Genomic DNA, 6,837 nt, shown 5'->3' on the forward strand with positions numbered 1-6,837 from the left:
AGAGATGATTTGTTGTGCCTGAGATGAGTCATCTCAAAGAAGGGAAGTATGGCCAGTAGAGAATGCCTGCCATTGGTAAATAAGAAGCTGGGTGTTCATGTGAATTTATTGCTGAAAGCAGAGCTGGATTTACAGTGTGTTTTTTGTGCAATTTAATCATGTTAGTAAGGCAGTACTGTTTAGATGTTTAGCTTTGAATTTCTATAAGGTGTACAGCATTCTTTAAAAGTAGGAACATTAACAGTGATTATGGTCTGACTTTGTATTTTTTTCATTCTAAATATGAAGGGATGTAATTATCCACCAAAACAGAAAACATTACAACCCCATATTGAATGTGAAACCAAAAGCGAACCCCAAGATTCTCATTTGTGCTAGGCCAGAGAAACTGAACTTATCTAAGGCCAAATTTGTACCTCCTCATCTTTGATCAGTTCTGAGGAGAGCTATGCTTTTAAGGCTAGGAACATCTATTACAAATAAGATCCCACTTAAGCTTTAAGAAGGCAAAAGTAAAACACTTTCAAATATTGCAGTATTAACTTTGTGCTATATTTAATATCTTCTGATTTTTCTTTCAGTCTGACAATGTCTGTTCATTCTCCTATGTTATGAAGTTCAGCTTTACTGTACATACTTGTATTTTAATTTCTACAGAAATCCTTATGTGGTTCTTAATCATAGTTTTAGATAGGGTCATTGCAACATGAACTGAAAGTGCTTTTTTTTTTGATGAAAATAATTTGCTTATCTACTTTCAAATCTTGTTTAAAGCAAACTTATTAACTTCAGCTCCACTAATGAAAAAGTCCATTACTACCATCAACAGGAAAACAACCACAACCAAAATGAAAACCAAAAGTACTGGGGAAAAACAAAACAAAACAAAAAAACCCAACAATAAAAAATCCACCCCAGAAACCCAGAAATGCTTATTAAAAGCTGGCTAGTCCTGTTCGTATGTGTGATCTTATCATATTGGTCTTTTTCTTTCCAGATGTCACAGGTTTATGTGGTGTAAATGATACAGTCATTACCCAGATGGTCTAAGACGGGAACAGCTTCTGGGAGGTATACGTTATTTAATTCTGCACATCCAAGGTCTATAAAGAAAGAAACTGGTCAGTAAAGCGTCTGAATCTTGCACTATCCATTTGGGAATAGAAGCTCTGAACTGACTGACTGCACACTTGACCAGATGTGGCCTCATCTTTATAGAAAACAACCAGACCACCAATAAAATTATTCAAAATATGACTCTGAGTGGCAATCACAGGACTGCTATTCTCATCATAACAAGCTCAACTGTGCACAAACAGTAAGGATCAGATTTAGTTCTCATTTTCACTGGAATATAACTGCCTTAAAGAGGAGGTTTTTTTTCCTCCCAGAGAAGTAGCTGACAGTGAATTTTTACTTAATTTTCTGTACAGACATAACACATTAGGAAGCAGATAGGTAATTCAGAATACACTAATAGAACCAATAATTGGACATAAAGGGTTTAATTAATTTTATTATTGGGCGATAGCGTGTGGTGCAGGAGTGTCACTGTAGTGAAAGACTCACATCTGAAGGCAGTGCTGACCAATATAAAATAAGAGTGGCCTCCTTCCTAAATGCCAAAAGCTATTGGATAGCTTTCAGACAGTCTCCTTGGAAATGATTCGAAGTCAGCAAATAATCAAACAGAGAAGTACTTCAAATTACCTTGTTTTTGTAAATGCTGTGTTAGTTTTCCTGGAAATGGGACTAGATGTGGCAAAGTTCACTACTTAGCTGAATAAAGTTAAAAACAGGCTGAAGACAGTGTTCATACAATGCCATAGTCTAAGCTTAGTAAGCAGATGCCCTGCCAGTGGTATTGTGGAATAGTACCCAAGTCTTCTAGTTTTGAGATTGCCTCGAGTGCAATTGATATAAAACTCTGTGAAATTCACTACCTCAGTGAGACATAGGTGAATCAGAGATGCCTACTTATGTGGGTGAGTCCCACATGCTGGGAAGTCTCCCAGAGGCAGGGGGTCTTGGCAACAGATCCTGGGATGGCTGATCCCCATCTGCCTGGGTGGCTGCGGCAGGGGAAGCAGGCTGGCTGATCCCAGCTAAGTGCCTGCCCTTGTAAAACCGTGTACAAGTTAAAGAACATCCCTGCTTTGTCTAGTCTCCACTGCAATAGGAAGGATTCATACAGAGCCTACTGGAGCCCTGAATGCCACCCTTTTTTTCGCCCCAGTTTCTCTGTATGCTGTATGTTTTATTTCAGGTTCCAAGTACTCTTTCTTCTCTAAATAAGACAGGTGGAAATTTGGAATATTAACTTAGTGCTTTCTAAGGGAGAACTCATTATATAGAAAGAGTAATAAATGTGAAGTAGATTTCATATATTAAAATGAATGCTATTTTAGAGATGATTGTTTAGTGTAGTCTACTCTGCAAGAATTTAATTTTTCTGATTTCAAATCTGGAAAGCATCTCTCTTTTAAAAGTAAAATACCAAAGGGAAGAAACAAGAAACAAAGTGTTTCTTCTCTTTTTTTTAAATATTGAAAGTCATTAAAGTTGATCTCGAGACTTAATGGCACCAAATAGTATTGCTTCTCCCATCTCTGATTTTCTGTAGCCTACTGATAAGCCAACATCTCTAGCACGTAGTATTATTTAGCCTCTGTTATATCTTCCCACTAATTATATGTTGATTTTTAAGTGTGAAAGTGTGAGAAAAATTGCTAAGAAATGAACAACTGAAATATGAAGCTGAAATTTTATTTATTTTGCTAATTAGAAAGAGAGCCTTCAATGCTGTGGGGACACTGGTAAGTAAAAAGTGCACACATTTGGAGGAAACAGTTAATCTGACAGCACAACTGATCAAAAGTCTATTAAAAGGTGTGGCAGAGAATTTGGTTGATGCTAATAGAAGTCAGTAGTCAAGGCCCATCAGCCAGTCTTGCTTTAAAGCCAATCTGTGTAAAAATTATAGGAACAGAAAATATTTGCCAGCTTTTTCCAAAAGGATACAGATAAGTTATGTAGGTTGCAATCGGGAGTGAAAGAGGATGAATCCCTAATAAATACTCAGAGTGTTAGCAGGCAGTCCAGACTGTTTTGGTTGGGTAAAAATGCCCTTGGGTATCCACAGGATCTGGAAAACCTTGGAGATAGGTGTGTAGGGGAACTGTTAGGTCATGGCCTGAACTGATGATTGAGCACCTGGTGAAGGGCTTCTGGCTGGCCCAGGAAGCACAGGTGTGAACAATTTCAATTTCACAATGTGCTTCCCATGTGATCAGAAGGGTCAGTGCCCCTCCTGGGCTCATTTTAGGGCTAGTCTCTGAAAGGAGAACATCTCCTGAACTAAGGCTGCTTCCTTAGAAAGAGTGTTCTACAGCTAAAGGTCCTTGTCACCTGCTGGGTGAGTCAACCTTTTTTCTTCTATATGGCTATTGGTGTTCCCAACAATACTTTGACTGATATCATGAAGAACTTGTCAGAGGCAGTTTCACTGCTTTATAGGACAAGTGGAGGAGGAAAGTCTGAAATTTCAAGAAGCGGATCATACAGTGGCAGAAGTAACCTGCACACTTTGTAGAAATCCTGTTGTTTTCTAAGATGCAAGTTAGGTGACATGCCATCACCACGGTAGCTTGTCCAGCAGCTGTGAGCAAAGAGAGAAACATACTGTTAGAAAAGTATGAAGTTGGCTATAGTTCTTTGCACTTCAGAAAGTTTTCACATTCATGTTCTGCCTGACATTCCCCATCATTGAGTGTGTTTCTTTTTCTCTCAGTTTCTGCCAGGTAGAGGTTGAAGTTGGATTCCTGTTGCCTCTGAGGACGATCCTTGAATCAGTCTGCAGCTGTTGCCATCCCCCTGAGTATGTGTCTGTTTCTTTTTTTTTTCTGTGCCCTGCAGCAGTGGATGTGTAGTGACTTGAGGTACTATGACCAATAAAATTTGTACAGGAAAGGTTCAGCACTTGTCAGAGCCAACCACAAGTACTCCTGGAGGTGGCCAGCCCCAAGTCATACAGTACAACTCCATTACACAGTGTAAGTTTAATTTTATTATTTAGCAAAATGTATTTTCAATATTAATGTCATTTGTGACATTGATTGTATTCTACCCAAAGTAGTTTCTTCCCCTATTTAATCCAGTGATGCAACTGTGATTTTCAAGGAAAATGTCACTTCTGCATTATGGAAGACTAGAAAATCTTTCTTAAAACCTTTGTTTAACTTATTGCTGAAGACTCTCATTTTATTTCCATATTATTGCAGTATCTGAGCACTTCTTCAGCATTATTCAGTTTATCACTACGAAATCAAGCAGGATACTTTTATTAACCCTTTTTGTAACTGATTAAGCTTTGGAATGAGATAGAGAATTCTATGAAAAAATGGTAAAAAATGATAATACTAAGTTGTCTCTGTGTTACTCTTATTTTTAACTGAATCTGCCTGTTACTATGTTGGGAGATGCAGGATATCTCATTGGAACTGATAGGCATGAAAGGTCATTTAGAAAAATGTCAGAAGCAGTTTACTTTGTTCTTGTTTAGGCAGCCTCTACCTATTCTGCAAGTGCCCAGAGCACAAGGCCACATGTAATGTGGGGTAAGAATGGAGCCTGAAGTTTGCCCTGGAGTCGGAGTACATGTACAACAAATCTTGCTAGAGGAGGAGGATCTGTTTACAAGAAAGAGACAGAAAAAGAGGATGAAAAAGAATGGCAGAGAAATACATAAAGAGGCCTTCATAGCAGTTGAAAGAAAGCCAAAATAATGCTTGGACTTGCTTCTTCCTTTGGAGAAAAAGTAAAACATTTGAGAGAGGTGGCCGGAGACAGTGAGCATTCCGGGAAGCGCTTGAGCTAGAATATCTGATGGAAAGAGTCTTGGAAGTGTAAGCAAATACCTCCTATCTCTTCCTGATGGATCCGTGCAGAGCTGGGGGAAGACAGACTTTTTGCGCATTTATTGTAATTTAAGTGGGATTGCAAGGAGATGTCTGGTGGCACTGCCAATTTCACCTCCTAATGCAAACAACATGAAACTCTTCACATACACTATCTATGTGCTTGGGTCAACTGGAGTTGTTTTTAGTTTGTATGTTTCAAAATTAAGTAATTTGCACATTAAGTGAGGAAAGTACTAGTAACAGAAGAACTGTGTGTTTTCCTTAGCTGTAGGGGAATCTTACTGGAATTCACTGTGTTTTGAATTGCTTTTTCAAAAATCTACCAGTTTTCATGCTGCCTAACTAATATATAATTTCTTATTTTATGTTACCTGGTCTCCTTAATTTCTGATCAAACTATAAACGTGGAGAACTTTTTCCTTAGATTTTTTTATGCTTCAGAGTTAATTGTTTATTTTGGTTGCTCTGAAAATAATGCATTCTACTTATGGATACCATGGATACTACAGCAGATAAAAAGAGCACAATAACACTGTTTGATAGAGCAACTTCGCAACTACAATAGACTATTTCTCAGCGTAGTCACCAATAGCAGTTATGCATTTCAACAGCAGTGAACAAGAGCCAGCTTGCTGTGTTTATGTATGGGGAAAAAAAAATAATAAAATCTGCACCATTGGAGATAACCAACTGTTTCACGGCTACTATGATGTTGTCATTGCTAGAAAAATGACTTTTCACCAGCCCAAACAGACGGAATTCAGAATGCACAAAATCCAGACTACAATGGGTGTGGTAGCACTGTTCAGCCAAAACTGGCAATGTGCTCCATGGTCTTCAAGTTGGTGTGGTGCCTCATATTATCGTGCTGCAGGAAAAAGATTGTCCTCTTCTCTGACTTGACTCTGGAAGTTCAAGACTTCGGTGATTTATTATACATTGCAATGTAGCAGTCAGAGTTGATGGTTTGTCCAGTTTCCAGGAAATACAGAAGGATGACCCTTTTCCTGTCCCAAAAGGTAGCTTAGATTATTTTACCCACTGAGGGCTGTGTATTGAACTTTTCCTTTGATGGGGAATTCACTTGTTACCACTCCATGGGCTGATGTTTTGATTCTGTCTCATAGTAGTGACAACACATCTTGTCACTGGTAATGATGCAATCTAGAAAACTGTCACCTTCAGCTTTGTATTGATTCAATAGATACTGATAAATTTGCATATGGTATTCTTTCTGATCCTGAGTGAGTATTCATGGGACTTACTTGGTGCAAACTTTGTGATGTTCCAATGTTGCCACTGTTGTTTCAAATGCATTGAAGCTGATATTCAGCTTTGTACGCAGTTCCCTGATCGTAATCCACTGATTCACACAGATGAGCTGATTGAGATCCCCTTTATTTCATGGTGTGATAAGCTGAATGTGGCTTGTCTTTCATGTTTCTGTAATCAGTGCTGAAACTCACTATCCGCTGCTTCACTGTGCTCACGTCCACTGTTCAGTCTCCATCAACATTATGCAAGTGTCAATGAATGTCAGTGGGTACCATTTTTTCCATGTGGAGGAATTCATTCCAACCTGTTTGCTTCACACTCACTTCCACATCAGGTGCCATTCTGTCAGACTGTGCCTCTGCTACTATCTGTCACATGGCAACAAAATGAAATGTAACTTTGGTGGGAAGTTTCAACCTCTATTTCCCTACTGCCAACACCTGCCTCTGATGTTATTGGCTAACCTAATAAAATAGGAGGCATTACTTTCAGAGCAGCCCTTGTTTTTTTGCAACCATAAATACATCGCTGCTCTGAAAATTCTAAGCCATAGAAAAAGTGCATATTACTGCTGGAACTGCTAATCAATACATTAATTAGATCCTTCCTCCAGCCTGATAAAAACACAACTGAACCATAAAAG

General features: G+C 38.6%; 1 long non-coding RNA gene across 1 annotated transcript; it reads left to right on the top strand.

Annotated features, from left to right (window-relative positions):
• On the top strand, positions 3,314-5,605 carry LOC110398315. The gene is made up of 4 exons (XR_002438314.1): positions 3,314-3,415; positions 3,791-3,877; positions 3,966-4,052; positions 4,562-5,605. It is a non-coding gene; the product is annotated as an uncharacterized LOC110398315 (long non-coding RNA).

The sequence above is a fragment of the Numida meleagris genome, chromosome 4 (assembly GCF_002078875.1).
Source record: "Numida meleagris isolate 19003 breed g44 Domestic line chromosome 4, NumMel1.0, whole genome shotgun sequence".
In the NCBI taxonomy this organism is placed as follows: Eukaryota; Metazoa; Chordata; class Aves; order Galliformes; family Numididae; genus Numida; species Numida meleagris.